Below are 19942 nucleotides of genomic sequence, written 5' to 3'. Positions count from 1 at the left end.
CACAGCCTGCTTTGCTGTAAGTGCTTGCCTCAAGATGTACATTAAACATATATTTAAGCACATTCCCTAGAAAATTGTTCCTTTTTTGAGAAACCTGGCATAATTGAGGAGTTGACTTAGTTTCAGCTGCGTGGGAAGTGCTGCAGGCAGGCTCAGAGCTGTATTCCTGCTGTGCACCCACTCACCCACTTGGCTGTGGGCATAGGTTTGGTCAGGATGAGCCCTACTGACCCAGACATGCACTGTACATGTGGATGTGGTGGTGGTGGACTAAAGAAATGGGCTTTTTGGAGAAAGGAGGATTTTGTAGAAGACACTACCAGGACTTGGATGGAGATGCAGAACGATGCTACCATCATCTCTATGTCATAAGCATCATCCTGGGGTGAACAGACCTAAGGGATGGAGTAGTGTCATTGGGGCATGCAGAAACATTAGACCAAGCAGGGACAAAGGCAATCTAAGGCAGAGAAAACCCAGGGCAAACGGGACACAAGGTGATGTACACAAGCTACTTGATGAGACCATCAGATAGGTGCTGCCAGCACTGATTTACATGCAGTTTCTCCTCCCACAGGGCAGGAAAATGATCCGAACAACCTCTCAAGGCACTTTCCAGATCTACAATCTGCATTTCCTAAGAAGCAAGCAAGCTTGCTAACCAATAGACTGACCTTCCCTTTCACCCAGGGATGCAAAAACCCAGAGATGAGTGGATAAGAGAGCAAAGAGGGAGGTTTAAGTTCAGGAAACAGGTCATGGGAGCCTGCCATAAATAAAGAGGGCTTATTTAGGAGATGATATATGCTGATCTAATATTGTTCTCAATCTCCCACTCATCACTGCAAGCTAATTACACTTCCTGGAGCCATCAAACTTTGCATCTTGTATGCACAGTGCAAGGACCTGGATACAGCCTAGTAGCTTGCGGTTGGGGCTGACCCTTCTGTTTAGGTGCCTTTTAACTTTTCTGCTGTAATTGGTCACACAATTAAACACTAATGAACTGTGTCCTGGCCCCTGAGGAACTCTGGGTCCCTTCTACATTCCCATGAAAGAGCATGGAGTCAATATGAGGTGAAGTGCCACATCAATCTCATATAAGGCTTTGTGCAAGTGCAAAGGGATGCAGACTGAAGTGAGTTTCATTAGCTGCATTTGTGCCAGGAAACGGTGGACTCGCTCACTGGACCATGGCCACCTCCACTGGGTTGCCATACTCACGGTTTGGCCCACTGTTTACAAAATGAAGAATTTCTATCTCAAATCTGGAAGAGAAAGGGTTAATGGTAGGATAGTGGAGAGACGGGGAACAGTGACTTCTTCTGCAGTGTTTTCATGTATGATCTATGAGTGGCAGAGGTCCTTCTGCCAGGGGTCTGCATGCTCGCCAAGCCAGGAACTCATAGAATCATAGAATGGTTTAGATTGGAAGGTACGCCATTACTCCTGAGAGGGGGCTTTGAAACACATCCTTGAAGACTACAGTCCCCAAGGCAATTCAGAGGTCATTGGCTTTGGGTGGTGGGTGCTGTGAAGTGCCCCTTGGCCCTCACCAAGTGTCCATGACAGCTGCTGGGATGTGTGTTGTGTTTAGGATGCTACATGCATCCCTTTAGCTTCAGCGGCACCCTGCAAAAAGTGGAGAGGATGTCTAACAAACCTGGGGATGGATAAATTAGGGATAACTCCTCTGAGAGGAGTGGAAGGTGCTTTCAACTAATTTACCACAGGATGAGCCCCATGCCAGGTCTGGCCCCAAGCATGTCCCTGCTCAGAGCAGGTTTCCTGTGTGATGCTGGGGCTCAGCCCACTCTGCTGCTCTCCATCTCCTTGTGAAACGCTTGAGTGGCTCACACTGCAAACCACACAGGTCTTTTTTCCTCCTCCTGCTCCATCTTGCGTGCATAATTGATCAGCAATGCTAATTCTGTCACCCTGAAACTGTGTCCAGGCAAAGTGAGCTGAGGCAGGTAATATATCAATATATCTGTCATTGCTCTGACCCACAGCATCAGTGATGTTTTGAAAACCAGCTTGCTGTATAGTAAGTAGGATGCAGCTGGGCATAAATATCTTGAGTCCCTATAGTGTCCAGAAGCTGATGCCTACATGATACCATGAGGATAAGGCAAAGCTAAAGTACCTTTCCCAAGGTACTGTTTCAAATTCAGATGTGCCTCAAGGTATTCCTGAATTTGTCTGCAGTTCCTGTCCTTCCATTTACCAACACTGAACTTCACTGTCACAACATAACCTGGTCTCCACCAACTTCATGCCAACCTTTAGCAGCACCAATGTCTTGCAGCAAGGGGTCCCCCAGTTCTGGTAGACAAATCTATTTTCAAGCACTTTCCAAGTTGAATTGAATTGAGTGGAAAACAGAGTCTCAGAAATACAGACACCTCCTCCAGCTTCTGGGCACAAGCATTGGCTTCTGTCTGTAGAAAACGCTGCTGCCTTTGAAGCAAAGATGGGGATAACAGATCCTTTCACACCTCAGCGGAGAAAGGAGCAGGGCCACAAAGCAAAAGACCCAGATTTTCCATGTCTGGGCCAGACAGGTGGAAAACAGGACTGCCAACAAAGCAAAGAGGGAAACCCAAACACCTTAGGTGCAGTATTCCATGGTGCTCCAGCCGAATTTGAAATTCTGCCCCACAGAGGTTTTAAGATTGCTCTTCCTGAGGCTGAAGATGGATGGGTTCGTTCCTTCCTTTCCCTAGAGTCATTTCTCTTATTCTGACCTTATTCTTAACAGCTCCAATTGTTTAATGTCTGGGATAGTTTCCAAATAGTTTAAACACCAGCTTCAATGGCTGACTTGATGGTTTCCTGCTTTAGCATATGCTGCAGTTGGATGTCACACTGGACGCAGGTGATTTCTGGTTGGCTTTCTCCATAGATCAGCAGCTTTCCATGGGACGCTGTCAATTTGCCTCTCCTCAGAGTCTGGTTTACCTTTTCCACATGTAACACTTGCTTTGCTTTCGGGAAATTGCTCCAATATGCTGAATCTGAACAACCCCCAGGAGATCCCCATTCCCACTTTTGAAGATGCTCCGGCACGGCTCTGCTGTGATGTTTCTGGACGAGTGGTTCACATCTATTGCAGGGATTGGTGTCATCGATGTCCAAAAGCTATCTGGAAAAGTTAAATAAAACCCCCAAATGATCAAACTCCACCAGATGTAGCCCCCAGAGTTGAAACAGATTCCTGGTGACTGGTACTAGTTTATTAGTACATTAATAAACATTAGTTTATTAGTACAGACCACAGCACAAATTTAAGATCATGGAACCATTCTGGTTAGAAGGGACTTCCAGGGCTCATCTCGTCCTATGTCCTGCTCAGTGCAGGTCTGATCAAATCAGGTCACTCAGGGCCACATCCAGCTTGAATACCTCCAAGGATGGAGATCTTACAACCTCTCTGGGAATTTGTTTCTGTTCCTTTACCATAAGATATTGCCTTCTAGCAAACCCTTTCACAGGCTGGCATAGCAGAAGCAACCTGCTTACCTGCCAGCCTGGGGCAGGGGTTTGCAGGGGTCTGCACTCCTGTCCTCTGCTTTGGGAGGGGTTTTGCTAGTGGTGTCCACACTGTGGCTGTTTCAGCCTCACAACTAGGGTGAGCACGATGTGAGATGTCTGTCACAGAGCTGTGAGTGTTATTTACACATTTGCCCTTGGCAAATGCCTGCAGAAACCTTCAAGCACCCACCCTGTGTCACTCCCCAGTCTTACCAACACGGAACAACCTGATGCAACATCTGCCTTCCCTTTTTGGCATAGGCACAGTGTTTGTTGGCCTCAGCTGTAACGTTTGCATGGGGTATTGAGCAGGTAGCAATGTGCTGGTTATGAGTAATCAAAGTCCATGTTGCCATGTTTTGGTGCTTTGAGGCCAAGAAGGGCCTGGCCATGCTGTGTAAAGCTTTGAGGCAGGATGAGAACCTTTTCTCCTTCTATGAAGTAGTCTCCAAACCACAGGGAGGGCTCATCTGGCATTGCAACAGACTTCAGCAACCAGTTCTTCTGCCAGAGATGAGCCTGAGCTGCACCAGGCACCATGACCTGGCATGAGTCTGCCTCCAGAAACCACCATGGCTGTGGCTGAAACCATAGGTGTTAAGAGTGCCTTGAAGCTTAGCTGGGTTTGGAAATGAGTTAGTGAAACATGAGCCTGCTCAGGGGCTCTGGAAGGATAAAACAGAGCCTTGCACTCACACCCAGCCTGGTTTTGCAGTAGCCGCCCAAAGTGGTCCTGCGCGCACTGGAAACCTGTCAGCTGAGCAGGACAGAGCCCTTCCAGTCTCTGGGATATTTCGTGTTGGAGTCAGCCCCCAAGGTGCTTATATACTCCATGGGAGATATTCCCTAGTGTTTAGGAACCCTGGGGCTGGACAACGTGGCCCAGAGCTCTCTCCCAGGAGGAGGGATTTCCAGGGGCTATGGGGGAGGAAGGGGTGTGAGTTGCATGTGTTGGATGGGAGCCACTGACCTCCAGCCAAAGGACACTTTCTGCTCCACCAATCTGTTCCCTCTTTTTCCTCATTAATGCTACTTCCATGCTCGACAGTTGTGATTTGAATAATTTGGACTGATTAGTGTTTACACAGCAACATTTGGAGGAAATGAAACCACAGCACAGTCAACAGCCAACTCAGGGCTCTGAAATGTTGTTTTGTTCAGGTTTCTAAAGGGGCTTGCATGACCATGCAGATCTATGCCATCTACTTGTCTGCAAGGTCAGTCAACCTTGCAATACATGACAAATCACAGCCACATCTGAGCTAGGGATGCAGGTCTCAAAGACATTTGGTTGTTGCAGTGTTTTAGTTTGCTGGCTGAAGGACAGGAGATGCATTACTGTTGGCACTGAAGGGAAGGCAGTGGTGACAGAGCCTCTGACTGGCTGGTATCCACTAAAGCACAGACACAGCAGACAGGTAGAGCCACTGCCCTTTTGCTCAGCACCTGTATAGCGCCAAACAAAGCCAAGGTATGGTATATCCACAGCCAGAAAGCCAAGAATGGGTATGAGACAGGGGGATAGGGGAGACAAGGAAGTGGAATTGTAGCACCTGGGAGATCAAGGGGACATAGGAAGGAGAAATGAAGGTTGTGGGATTATCTGGAAGTCTTGTGTGAGTGGGTGAGAAGCCTAGGAGCTGTGGGACACAAACCTGAGCACTGTAAAAACGCATCCATTGCATGGAGCTTCTTTGCCTTTTTTCCTGATGAAAGCCCATCTTTCAAAGGCTGCTGGGGATGCAGAAACCCTTTCAGTGAATCCTCTGCCTTTCTTCATCTCTGCAGGCAGAGGCCCTTTATCTGATCTGTTTGCAGGAATGGATGTCCTGCCGCCTCCTTCAAAGGTGCTGGTAGAAACTGTGATCCTTGGAAATGTGATGTGCAAAGCCAGAAAGGTTCCTCCTCCCCAGACTGCTTTTGGCAACGGCCATCTCTGCTTTGTACTTGCCTCCTTGGGGCTCAGCAGTTTGCTTGAGCCAGCTCAGAGGACCCCAGGAGTGTCCTGGTACCTCCAGATTCCCCTGAGGAAGAGTTGTAAGGGGGATATCTGAATGCAGGGGAAGATCTGAACGACTTCAGTGAGCTCTCCCAGTTAGCAGGGGGGATCTTAAGTGCAATAACACTGGAGAGATACAGGATTCCCACCACAGAGGGATGGGACTAGCATGAAGTTTTAGGGATCCTTTTGTGCTTTGGTCCCTGTATTATTTACCCCTCTCTTCCAGGATAAATACTCCCTTCCAGCCTGCATCTTCCCACACTGGATTCACCTGATGGAGGCATTTCCCACCACCATCCCTTTCACCCCCCATTAGCCTTAACCAAACAGGAAAATGAGAGGATTTAACAGAAACTGAAATAATCAAGTCCTGGAGCCCTCCTCCAAAGCTGATATTTTATCCAAGGAAGGGAGCAGCTCCCGAGCCCCCTCAAGGCCTGCTGGGAATTCAAGCTGAGAACTGATTTTATTCAGGAGATGGTCTGATCTCCAGCAGCGAGCTGAGGGTAAAGCCCTGGGAGAACTAAAGCAGCCTTCCTGTATTTACTTATTTATTGACACTGTGTGTGTGCACGTTTGTTAGCTTGTATAAGGATTTCTAGATGAACACAGGGTTAGATTTCCTGGTTTGGTTTGGTTGTTATTTCCCTTGAAAAGGCTAAAATACACCCCTCTAATTTAGGCAGATCCGAGTGTTGGCTGTGACTGCACACACTCCATGTGCTTCCTCAGTGTCCCTGTGGATGGTTGAGAAGAGTTGGCTGTCCATGTGCTCTCTACATGTGGGAAGAGCTGACATTTCTGCCCTTTCCATTTCCTGCCAGCACATGACGCTGCCAAGGAAACACAAATACCTCTCCAGTTTGAGACAAATGACACCAGCCTCTGTGTGTTCATGGCTCAGCAAAACCCAGCATTCAGCTCTCAGGCACTCCCAGCTCTGCTCTGCATGGAGAGCTGCTCCCAGGGGAAAATATCCTTTCCTGAGACCCCAGTTTCCTGTTTTCAATGGTATCTGTCCTTGCAGGACCTCTGGGGCTTGTGACTCTCTGCCTCCTCATCTGCTTCTCTGCTTCCCAGCTGCACTGTGGGCTCCCTCGGAGTGTGTTTGCACAGCACTTTGGGCAAGGGGCATCAGTCCCAAGAGGAACTGTGAGGGTCTGGGTGGTACAAGCAGAGGTGGATGTAGGAAATATCTCCATGGGTCACAGCATGGCCCCTTGAGACTATGCAGGTGTCCTGAGTTCAGCAGTAGCTGTCATTTTTCTCCTTCTCAGTAGCTGGTGCAGTGCTGTGGTTTTGACTTTCAGCCTGGGAACAGCGCTGATAACGCCGATGTTTTTAGTTACCGCTCAAATGTTTAGTCTGATGAAGGACTTTCTGAGTCTCATGCTCTGCCAGGGAGGAGGGGAAGCTGGGAGGAAGCAGAGACAGGACACCTGACCCAAACTAACCAAAGAGGTATCCCATACCACAGCATGTCATGCCCAGGATGTAAACTGGGGACAGTTACCCAGAAGGGTTAGATCACTGCTTGGTGGGGGTGGGTATCTGTCGGTGAGTGGTGAGCGGTTGTATTCTCTTCCCTTGTTATTTCCCTTATCATTATTATTAGTGGTGGCAGCAGCAGTGATTTGTGTTATACCTTAGTTGCTGGTCTGCTCTTGTCTCAACCTGTGGGAGTTACATTCTTTTGATTCTCCTCCCCATCCCTCTGGGAGCGGGGGGAGGAAGTGGAGGGGGGTAAGAAGGAGACTGTGTGGCTTACTGAGTTTAAACTACAACAGCAGGCCAAAGAGATGCTTTTTAGGGAGAGCTCCTGAACCCAGCAGCTTTCCATGCACCAGTCTTTTAGTGCTTCCATAGCATCCTCCTCCCCTGGGGTTAGGACATTAGGGAGGACATCCCAGCCCAGTCTTTAACATACATTTGCGGCCCTGCTTCCCACATCTATTTCTTGCTGTTTCCCCAGCATCTTTGTGCATTCTGATGCCCACTGTGCCAAGAGCTAATTTGTGTTATCTGTTTTAACCTGAATCCCTGGTGGTTTCATCACTTGCTCCCTAGGATTTGGGGAAAGGTGGGTTGGCAGTTGTCATACCCACTGCCTTCATGGTCACTTGATATGGCCAGGGGTGCCTTGGGATGGAAGACAAGCCCAGGCACTGGTTAATTCACTGGTATGGACATAGTCTCAAGCATGTCCTCTGCTGCATAAATACACTGATGGAACACCACTTGAGAAACGTTTGTGGGAATGCGGCATCTTTGAGGTTCACTGCTCTGTCAAATGTGGCAGGGATCAGGAGGTTACAAATTTGCTTGGAGGGAAGAAGGGGGTGGACAACAAACAGGGATACACAATCTGCATCATTCATAAGTGTTGTGGAAAAACACCCACTCCAAAACCAGTTTGTGCATCAGCAATCATAACTGATACCAAGAGAAGGAACATCAGGACAAACGGGGCTATTTTACAAGGTGTAATTAATCATATCAGCCAAATAGATCACAGCTTTGCCTTTGAGGAAGCTGGAGAAGCAGAGAGGCAGAAAATGAGGCTGAGCTTCTCTCTCTCCCTACAGCCAACGTGCAAATCCATCCTGAACAATTTCTGGATCAGCAGAAGGTCAGTAATTGATCTGGAGACCCTGAGTTTCTGACTACATCACAATGCAGATGTGCTTCCCAGCCCAACCGGAGGCCACACAGCTCCTGTTGCAGCAAATGAGCTTGGAATATGAATAGAGAGGGGAAGAAGCATGCTCTTCCCTTGACAAGCAAGCAACAGGGAGACAAAAAAAAAAAAGAACCTTCCACACTGAATTAACCCAGTTTTGTGTCAGACTGCAACCCCCCTCACTGCCTCCCTTTGCTCCCCAGAGCAAAACCCCTGGTCAAGGTTGCCTTGCTGTGGTGAAAGGAGGCAGGAGAAGGAAGAGAAGGTGATTTGTCTGTGGTTGGTTTTCACTTGAGCTGAAAGCTCCTTGCTTTAGAAATGGTGTTGCAGTTTCAATAGGCAGAGTGGTTCAGGTCCTCCTACCAGCTCACACATCTTTTGAGAGTGCAATGAACCTCATCCCAGGGCTAAAACCATGATGGTACAGTGGGAAATGGCTGCTCCTGCCCATGATGGCTGAGCACTGGCACAAGCATGTGGCACAGACACATCTCCCAGCCTGGACTCAAGCATAAGTCTTTGGGAGTCCTCGAAATCCCCCTGATTCCTGGGCTCTTGCATCCTCCCCTGCCGAGCTCAGGGGGTATGGAGGTTCAAGGATGGGGGTAAGAGAAATTTGTGTGGACTTGAACCATCCGTAGCAACTGAACACAGTCTTGCTCACAAAAACCTTACACTGATGACAGAAGCTTAAAAGTGTGGCCCAGGATGAAGATGCACCCTCAAGATGAGATCCTGAGAAAGGCAAGGTGCCTTCATCCTTTCCCACCAAAATACTATGCCCACTTGGCCCTTACTGTGATAAGGATAGCCACTGCCATTGCCTGGACTGATGGGCCAGTAAAGGCTCTTGGGGTGAGCATACTCATTCTTCAGTACCTGGATGAGGCACCATGGCTTTGTGTAAGGGATCTTGGAGCTCCAAACCAGCTACACCTCTGTTTTATGGGTTCTGGTACCTAAACACCACAACCTCAGAGTAAAAAGCAGATGCCCACAGAAATGACTGTGTTGGGAGCCTTTGCTGTGGTTTTAAAAAGTCCAGAGGTCCTCCAAGCTCAGGCTTGCAGGTTTTAAGCCCATCCAACACACTTATCAGCTTTGAATTTTGCAGCAGTGGCGCTGCATAAGTATCTTAAGAAACAGTGTGAAAAACACAGGAAAACAAAGAAGGTGGTACCCAGAACAGCTCTGGAAGCAGTGATGCATAGCTGCAGACTGTCCAGATCTCCTGAGGTGGACACAGTGAACCAGCTCTGCTCAGAAAGTTACACCAGGAGGGCAGCTGGGGCTCTACCCTTCATCATCCTTAAGCAGCAGGGGAAAGATCAGCCACTGCCTGCAGGAGACTTGAGGTTTGCTTGTATATAGTGCCCCAAACCCCACAGAAGTCAAGAGGAGGCATCCCTTGGATACAGCCACTGCAGGATGAGTACCAACAACTGAGCAGATAAATATCTGGGAACATGGCTAAACAATAAAGCAGGACCAGCACAGCTTTTACTTATCTGTTCTTTAATTATGCCCTCTCTTTTAATGAGACCTACACAGATACAGAGGGCAGATGGGCTGGGTGAGCTGAGGCCATTTTCTTCCCCTCCTCCCTTATTTCTACAAAGAGCTGCTGCAAGGAAAGGCAAATATTTGACTGTTTGGGATGCAAGGGAAGGAGAAACTGAAACATGAGCCAGCAAACAGCTCCTTATTCAAACAGGGCTTTCTATGGCACTGTCACTATCCTTTATCTATTGGAGGGGCTGGAACAGGAGATGCTGGCAGCCAGCTGGAAGGTAAGACTGAATGAAGAACATCTGTGTTCTTTCCAAGTGGTGCCCTTACCTCAGTCCCACAAATGAGGGCAATTCAGGGAAATAAAGGTTGGAGGGGATGCTGTGGAGGGGAGAGGAGCTGGAGAATAGCAATGCAAGGAGCAGGCTTGGGAGGCTGGTGTGGAGGAGGACTTGTTTGCAGCCCCACGCTTGCTGTGTGCCACTCTGGATCCCAGCTGTGCCCCTCAGAGCGCTTCAAGGAAACATCCTGAAAACAAATATTAATATGAGCTGCCATGAGCCACATGCATGGTATTGTGGTCACACAGATGCACCATGGGGCACACACACATTTGCACATACATAAGGGCATGTGAATGTTGTGCACATGCTTTGTGGTCTACATGTATCACAGTAGTCATACACAGACACTGCTGTGTTCAGCACAGAGCAATACACACATGTGCACGAGCACTGCGATAAACGCACACAGGTTGTTATTGCTTGATCGTGTTTTGAACAGGTTACCTGCATACATACACACGAGAGAGTCTGTTACACACGTTAGCACGTTCAGCATAGTCAATGAGCAAGAACATACCTGTGCCACACAGGCATACGCCAACACACACATGCACAGCAGCACACACGCACCGTTCCACACAGGAATATAGATATATCACTCTCCTGGAAGCTGATCTACAGCCAGAGATCTCTTTGCATGTCTGAGGCCAATTAATGGGATTTGGCAGCCATGTTAATAAATTGTAATCCCTTTATAACAGTACAGGGAGCCCCCAAAGCCCCAGGCTCTGTGACACGTGATTGCCTTTCTGAATGCCTGGTGTCAGCTCCGACTCCTCATACTCTACTGCAAGCATCCTCACCTGTGTTGGCAAAGGCAGCTGTGCTCTCGGGGAAGCCAGCATTGCATTTAGCTTTATTGGGGTGGCTTTCCTAATGCTCTCAAGCCCAGGGCTTAACAAAAAGCCATCACCTGGAGGAAGGGAGTTTTGGCAGAGATGTGACACCCTCTTCATGGTCCACAGAGGACAGCATCCCGGATGTGTCAAGGTGAGAAATATGCTCATGAACATATACCCTGTGACTTGGAGACAGATGAAATCTGAGGAGAGCAATTTTCATAGGGAGGAGTGTTAATGTCTGCATTGCAGGGGAACAGGATGGCTCTGGAGCTATGTATGGGATCTGGTATGTCCCACAGCTCACATGGGCACCTGAAAATCCCAGCACTCCCCATCTACTCCTGCAAATCTCCCCTTCCCATCACTCGCACTGCAAACACAGCATGCCCCAGAGCATGCAGGCATTCCTGCTGGAGCACTGCCAGGTCCAACTGCAGCCAGGAGCTCAGCAGTGTGCTGTGGAGTAGGGACATCACCTCTTTATTCCTAATACATCCTATACTGGAAAATTCTAGCCCTTCAGCCTGGCACAGCCACTGGACAGATGGTCACAGGAGACACCTCAGGTATGAAGGCAGCTCCCCTATGCTCAAAACCCTCCCTTCTCCCTATGTTTCCAGGCAAGGAAGGGGACGATTAGCACAAAATCCATGGCAACCCGGCCGGCAGCTTTGGAGCCAGCTCCTCACTCCCTCCCCTCTCCTCAGCGCCTTTGTCTGCTATTGGCACATCCCTCAAGCCCTCATTTTTTGCTCTCCTTGATTTCAGAGGGAGCAGCTTTGCTCTTCTCTTTCCCCCCTGGCAGTGCTGGCTGGGGACAAAAAATGCAGGTTTCCACCCCTGCAAAAAGACTTACCTGCAAGAGGCAGCTTTGCTCCTTCTCCCACTCCAAAAGCATTACAAAACCCACCAGCAACATGCGCAAGTACTCGTTGGGAACAAGCTAGCATGGGCAAGCAATACGGGTACATATGAGCCTTCAAAAACAAGCCAGCAAAACTGCTGGGGAACCTCTCTGTAAGGAGCTAGGCAAGGGCTTATGCTATCAGGACTCAAGGCTTGTTCTGAAGGTGGGTAAATAACCTGGACTGCCATCCCCAAGCTGATGATTTCCACCTGCAAGCAGTCCAGTGGGAACAAGATCAGGCTGTGACAGCACAAATCTTCACAACAGCAACCTGGCAATTACACATCGTGTTCCCCTTAGAAAAGACCTTACAATAGCACACAGGTGTGCTCATCTTTGAGGTTAAGGGTATTCCTGCATCAGTGAAGCTGTGTTTTCCTCTCTAACACACAGAAAGGAGCAGAAAGAGCCTGTGCTCAGGTTGCTACTTGTGAGCAGCCCTGCTATAACAAGCCTGGAGTCCATGACTTGCACACAAGGCTGGAGGTCTGCAAGTGCAGCCTGCTGAGGACAAACCAGTAAGAACAGGGAGTTCACCACCTTTCCAAGCAAAAACAGGGAATTCCCCCAAGCCCCTCTCTGAAACTCCTCTTACTGAGCCCACTCCAGATATGAAAACTATTTTGCTCTTTTTAGAAGCAGCCCTTGAATATACCCATCTCCTTCTCGGCTCAGACAGCTTCCCCAGGGAAACATCCTCCTCTGCTATGTATGAAAACCCTGCAGGTACCTGGACGTGATGAATTGAATCTTTGCATCCCCAGAGGAGTGCTGGCACTGTGCTGTTGCCAGAGATTCCTTCAGTTCCCCCTTCTCCCTTAGCAATTACCCTGGGAGACTGGGGTGAGCGCCTGAGGAATCCTGTGTTGGCAAGAGCCCCCCAAAGTCTGGCCAAGCAGCCCAGAATCTTGCTGTCTGATGCCAATAAGTGATGGCAGACATGACAGCAGGATCATCATCCCCTTTGCATCTCCTTGCTTGGAGGCCTCATGCTCCCGACCCCAATAGCAGCTTGGAAAAGGGGTGACTGGTTGCAGTGGGTGTTGGGGCAGGGCATTTCTGGAGCACTGCAGGAGGAACTCAGACGTCTGGCATGATGCACTCCTCGTCTCGGTATGCGAGCCGGTAACGCTGCTTCTGCTTAAAGATAAGCATGTGCTTGCAGCCCTGGCTGGCTGGAGCCCAGCGCCAGCACAAAGAGGGCTTTGTACGAGCAGGATGCACAAGGGGATGGGGCAGAGCTGCTCTCCGAGGGTACTGGAGGCCCGTAGACAAAACGAGTCCCCAGGGAGAAGCTAAAAGGGGACCTTTCTTCCTTTGCTTTTTACAGAGGAGAAGGAGAGCTGAACATGGTAATTAATAAGCCGTAGGTGATCAAACCCCTGCAGCCGATGAGCACTGAAATGGAAACAAAGCAGCTCAGAGGGGAGTGGGGAGGCAGGAGTAAACACTCAACAGGGCACCACTGGGAAAGAAAGGCGAGCTAAGCTCAAAGGGGTGGGAGGCTGAGCATCTCAGATCCACCGGGCTTGAACTCATCCAAAGCCTTATTTCCTATGGGCCACAATGCTGGCAGCCAGGCTTGACGTGTTAGACTCTTACAACAGTTAGAGCAAAGGGAGAGGAAGGCAGCATGATATCAGGGGAAAAGCATGCCCCAGTGCTCTTACAGGACTTAAGGGCTTGGGCAGGCCAGGCTGGATGTCTGGCCAAGCCAAGGAAACACAGGCTGGTCTGGTGGCTGGGGAGAGCGCATCTGCAGATCCCACTTGGAGTAAGAATTGACTGAAGCATTGAAGCTGAACCTGTCATGAATGCATGACCTGGGATTCAGGCTCTGCAACTACATCTATGCTAGTAAGTAAAACAGGTCAGGAACCACCCTCAGCCCCAAGAACCATGTGGCATGGTATAGATGATGCCACCTGTGTGATCACATCAATACCATGTCTAAACATCCTTCCTCTCCCAGCAGGGCATCTATATCAGACTGCTGCTGGAGATTAGCCCGTGCTAGCATCAGCTCCGTGGTGCTGTTGGGAAAGCACTGTTGGTATGCGCTAGGGAGCATGGGGCTGGTTGTGGCACTCACCCTTGGCTTGTTTTCTTTGAGAGATGGGCACAGTGTGTAGCTCCACTAAGAGCACAAGCTGGTGCTGAGAAGTTGAGGGCTCCTGCCCTTGTCATCTCCTTCCTAACCCTCCTAACACTCGTGCAGCCATGTGCAGAGCTGCGGTGATGGACTCATGTACGTCGTAACTAATATGGCTAAACCGTGCAAAAAACCTGAGGCATAAAGCCAATCCAGGGTACTTTGCCATGCTTGCGTCATCTTAGGGGACAGAAGGAAACAAGGGTGGAGAGTAGTAAGCAAGCAGGTAGGTTGGCACCTGGAAGAGATCCAGGCCAGTTCCAGCGAGAGCAGGACTGTCCCTGTTTCTAACCCAGTTTTCCAGGAAAGACAATCTTGCACCATCAGGGTCTGTTATCCACCTTTAACTACAACCCTTGCCTTCCTCTTGCTAGCTTTTAGATGTCCTTGATCGTTGCCTGTCCACATCCATCAATGTGCTTGACCTGCTGCTCATAAATGTGGAAGAACAGAGGGCAATGGTCAGGGGCAGCACCTTGATCTCTCCTAGCTGTGAGATGACTGGGCTCTAGAGATATCATGTGAGATGACATGACTCTCCAGATGATGTATCTGTCTTGGGAAGACATGCTGTAGACTGAGGACTGGACCTCAGGAGAGTTGACTTCAGCTCATTTGGGAAACTGGGAGGTTGCTGTGAGGGGGAGAAGGTGTCCAAGACAGCTGGCTGGGCTGTTCTAAAGAGAACTTATTCAGAGCTTGGGAACAAACCCTGCCTTTGCACATGAAAATCAGGAATTGCAGCACAAAGCCTGCCTGGCTAATTAAGACACTTCTTAGTGAACAGAGCTGCTAAAAGGGAGCATACAAGAAATGGAAATAAGGAGGGGAAATGAAAGAAGAGTGCAAATGCATGGCTGGGGTACTTAGGGATGAAAGCTAAGGGTTGAAAACCAGCTGGAGCAAAGACTGGCCAGAGATGTTAAGGGTAACAAAAAGGGGGTTTGTAAGTATTTCAGCAGCATACTCCATGGAAAATGTGGGTTGATTGTTGGGGTGGGGGATAGCCTAACAATGGGTGATTATGGAAAAGGTTGAATGCCTTTTTTTGGCCTCAGTTTATATATGTCAGATTTGCTCCAAGCTTCTACACATAGCAGCAGCATTTGGGAAGGAGAACAGCCAACTTTGGGGAAAAAGGTTAAGAACTACATAATGAAATTAAATGTATTTCTATCCATAAGACTGGGTGAGATTCATCCCAGTGCTCTGATAGAGCTCTCTGATGTGATCATGAGGCTGTTGCCTGTCATCTACAAAAACCCCACAGTGTCCAGCCTCTGTCCCCCCACTGGGTGTTTCCAAGAGTTATAAACATCTTAAGAAAGGGGAAAAGGACAATGTGAAGAGCTGCAGAGGTCATCCTCACCTTAGCCCTAGAAAGATCATGGAGTGTGTCCTCTAGGAATTAATTTCTGGATATATGAAGAGCAAGAAGACAGGAGCCCAGGGACTCCAAGCTACAGGACATGGAGTGGAGGCTGGTGTACAAGATGCTCTGCAGAAACAGATCAGGGTGAGAAAAAGCATGCAAAAGAACCTGCTTTTCTTCTTCGGTGGTAATGATTTAAATTGGAGCCAAGAAGAAGGCTTGAATTTCAGGGGTACAAAGAAACCCCTTGGTACTGAAGTTCTGGTACTAAATCCTTTTCTTTTCTGCAAGAAACCTGAAAAAAGGAAGAAACCACAAACAATGGGAGCTTGCATGGATCAGGAACCATTCCTAAGATGTAGTCTGGCTGTAGCTGCCCTGTTTTGTAGTTAATAATAAGGACGTGGCCAGATTTGTTACTTGGCCTTTGGTTAGAGAGTGGGTCCTGGTTGCTGGTGAAGATGCAGCTCTTGGTGTTCTCATACATACACGTGATTCTACCTCTGGATGGGAGGGTTGTATGGCGTGAATCAAGAAAACTTCATCTCCACAGCCTAGGCTTAAACATGCACTAGAGATCTGTCCATTCACAACACTTACAAGTCATTAGTGATTGCTGCTTTATAAGAAAGGCTTATTGCACGCTGTCCTGACTGTGCTTCTTCATGCAGTTGTTGCAGCTCTGTTGGTGAACTGATGAGAACCAGGGACTCTCTTCTGTTCATGAGACCAACTGGTGTGGTGCAGACGTGTTCATATGGTTAAATACTCATACCCCAAAAGAGGTAGCTGCATTCCAGTTTGGGATGGTCCCTGGCTTATATTAACTCCTGAGCCATAACTGCTGGTTGCTTGGGTCAGTGCAGCTGGACTGTACCAACATCATGCCAGGGACCACACTGACAACTGAGCAGGCAGAGATAACCCTTGGGAAACCATATGCCAAAGGCAAAGCTTTCACTGGAATTGGCAGCATGGGAAAGGGCAGTCTAACAAGCTGCTGATTTCACAGGAGGACTTAATAGCATTAAGAGCTTGATCCCTCTGATTTGTTAGAAGCCTTGCAACCAGCTTCCAACCTTAATTCACCTGCAGGACAGGCTTTCTTCCAAAAGCTCAGTCCCAGCAGCTTCCAGGGTGGCAAAGACATGCTGAGCATTGTCAATGTGCTCACATCTGGAAGTCCAAAAGGTCCTTGGCTCTATCTGAGGCATCCTGCATCTCATTTTCCACCTTATAATCAGAGGATAATTGTTCTAACTACCTTTCTGTGGTGGTAGGAAGGAGCTGAACTTTGCAGATCTCTGCAGAGGGCTGTTAGCAGCATTCCTGCTTCCTATTGAGTAGCCTCCCTGACTACCCAGGCTGCAAGCTAAAGCAGTTGGGAGAAACTCCATCTGCCTCCCTGAGCAATCCCCATCCTAAAGAAACCCCCTTGTAGCACATGGCATTTTTGTAGCAACTCTTTCCTATCCTCATTGTTCCCAGGGAGGAGAGACAATGATCTAAGAATGCAAAGCTCCTGAAACCCCTCCAGAAAGCTGCGATTTATGAGCACCCTGTTCCAACTGGCAGAGGGAAACCATCAGTGGAACAAAAACATTGTGTAATAGCTCTCCTCCTCCTGCTCCCCCCTCAAGAGGCAGGCAGGGAAGGGGGGCTGAGACAGACACCGAGGGAAAGGGCAGCAGAGAATCATTGAGAATCTTCTGTCACCACCTCAGGGCTTGGGCACTGCAGACCTCTCACAGTGGCTGACCTGGAGAGTTTTGAAACACATTTTGATGCTGAAGGCAGTGACGAGGGTAGTTTGGCTGCCCCAGGGATTGGACCACAGGGACTCTGCACCATCTGCCTTTGCAAGGATGGGGCAAGTCCAGATCTCAGCTGCTCTGAATGATGGGTGCGTGGAGCGGGTCCCTTGGTCCTTCCTCATAAAACAGGTTGCAAATATAAGAGACGAAAGCCTACAATCATGAATTTACCCCAAATCTGATCACTGATTATCTTAAAATCCACATCCAACCGCTGCAGCCTGGAATACGCTTCACCATGAGTGAGTGTGGTCATCTGAGGCTTAGGGGTATTCTTTGCTTGGAGAGGGCAGGTAGGTGCTGGTGTCAGCTTTACAGGTTTCCCAGGTAGCACCAGCGAGGATTTCAGGAGTGGTTTGCACATCTTTCAGTGCCACTTCCCCTTTGGGCTGCTGCATGGCTCCTCTGGATGCTGGTTGGCTTGTAAGCAATACTCAAGGCGTGATTTCACCCCAGGGTTTTGGGATGCTTTGCTCCCTTGTGTGTATGTCCTCAGACACAACACTTGGTTGTAAAACGTGCATCAAAGGAGGTGAGTCTGATTCTGGTTTTGGTGTGTAGCCTGCCACTTCCTCTTTGCAATCCTTTTTTATTCTCCCCCCCGCCCCGCCTTCTGTCTCCCTGATCTAAAATAAAACCCACTAACAGACAGTGTCAGTCTGTGAAGAGAAAACCACAAGGTGCTGGGAATACTCCAGCTGGGATTTTTTCCATATATATATTTTCCATATATATATAAAAAGAGGCTAGACCGTGATAGCTGAAATACTGTATAACAGAGGCAATCTGCAATTCCGCCTTTAAGTCCTTAAACATATCATTCCCCAGCATTCCTGGTGTAAATGGGACCTGTTGGGTCATTTCTATGGTATCTCAATTGAATTTCATGAAGGATTATATGGATATTTGTGGGGGATGTCAAAAAACAAATCACTCCCCGATTATACGATAGCACTTCCCAGTGCCAAAAGAGCAAGTAATGAGACACTCTCCTAGGAACAATGACCCCTTTCGTTGTTGCTACACTGGGGCTGTGACATTTGAGCAAGGTCTTGTCTATTAGTAGGTCGAGGCAGACCATGCCTGGGAAAATGGCCAGTTGACCCTAAGTTAAAATGTGTAAAACTGCTTTCTGCTTCCTCTTAAGTGACCCAAAGGAAGTCAGAAATCAAGCTGGGCCAATTCATATTTAACTGAATTCTTTGTGCTGAGGTTCGGGTTAATTAAAACTTCAGGGATTTGGTCTAGTTGGATAAATGTCCAATACTCACTGAAAAAGAGGAACTGGAAAAGTTTCATTAAGGATGTTTAAGGGAAAATATTTTGACTGTTCGTTACAAAACATCGCATGAATAAAAACAAGGTGTTAATGGTTTCAGTTTCTATTTTAAATTTTAGAACTGTTTTAAGTAAAAGCAAAACATAACCAATTAAAATGCTAGCCTGATTCCCCCACATCCAAAATTTGCATTGAGGTTTTTGGAGCAAGAAGTAATCTGAAATTTGATCTTCTAGTTAGCATGGAGAAATCTGTGGTCTTCCAGTGTACCCATCTAAAATAACAATGCAGTTCATTATTCACATGGACTAGTCTCAAACTTTCTCTTTAATTTCAGTGAGGAACATGTCTCATTGCTGGGTGGCTGTGGACAACCCGTAAATCATCATCCAGCTGATCCCTGCTTCAAATAGGTGGATCAGCAGCCACTGGTACTCCAGACGGAGATACCACAGCCTTGATTAGATGGTCCACACATGTGGTCACATTAGAGGGCATTTTCAGGACGGACCGCAGAAGTGTCAAACTTAACAGCTACCAGCCTTTCACTGCAGGCATCACGGGTCACCTAGGAAAGGGGATGTGGCCATAAGCCACTTGCACTTGTAAAGGCACTTGGAGGCATGAATCATCTCACTGCAGACTGCTGAGACCAGGAGGCTCCTCTGGGAACTTTGTGATGGGACCAGTGACCTGTACTTACGTTTCTCAAGTCCCTCACAACCTTTGGATGACTTGTTTGTTTTAAACAAAGTTCAACAAAAATCAAGACGTACTTCTACTTACAATTTTCCCTAGCCTGTTGTATTTTTAAGTGGCTGGACCCACTTTTGACTCAGTGGCCAACAAACAAAACAGCTACTCATGTAAAACAGTAGCCTTTTGGCTTTGTTTTCCACACTTTTTTGCCCAAATACATAATAAATGCTCCCACCTTAATTTTTCCCCATCTCCTTCAGACTGCAAGGTGGAGCAGCAATTACTGATGAAGCTGCATCAGTAATTCTAACCAGTGATGCGTGTGGATACAAAAACTTGACTGGAAACCTTGCACACCTATAAACCTTGAGCACACAAGACTTGTGCTTCCCCGATTGCTCTCCAGGCAGAGCTGGAGCCACTGAACACAGTGAGAGACCAGAGGCAGGAATCAATACAGACGTAACTTTATGATTAAAAAATTGTGCATTTGGACAAACAGCTGGCAGATACAACCATCCCTCATCCCACTTAATGCAGAAAATACATGTCTGGAACCCAGACATCTGATATTTCTAATGCCACATATAAGGAACTCCTAAGACTGTGCTTGTACTAACCTCCTGCATTCGACTACCTGACAAGAGCCCAAAGGCAGGTCCACCCTACTGTTGACTCTGACTGATCCTAGAGAGAACTAGCCTCCCTCTTCCAAGGCATTAGTTTTGCTGAAGAGTTGTCATTGCTATGTTTTAAGCAAAAAAGCCTCCGAAAATCAACATGTGGGACATAAACTGATTTTTTTTTT

Source organism: Pezoporus occidentalis, unplaced genomic scaffold (genome assembly GCF_034315485.1).
Source record: "Pezoporus occidentalis ecotype Australia unplaced genomic scaffold, CSIRO_AGI_Poc_V1 ctg57, whole genome shotgun sequence".
NCBI classification, from domain to species: domain Eukaryota; kingdom Metazoa; phylum Chordata; class Aves; order Psittaciformes; family Psittacidae; genus Pezoporus; species Pezoporus occidentalis.
Note: the sequence above shows the minus strand (reverse complement) of the source record.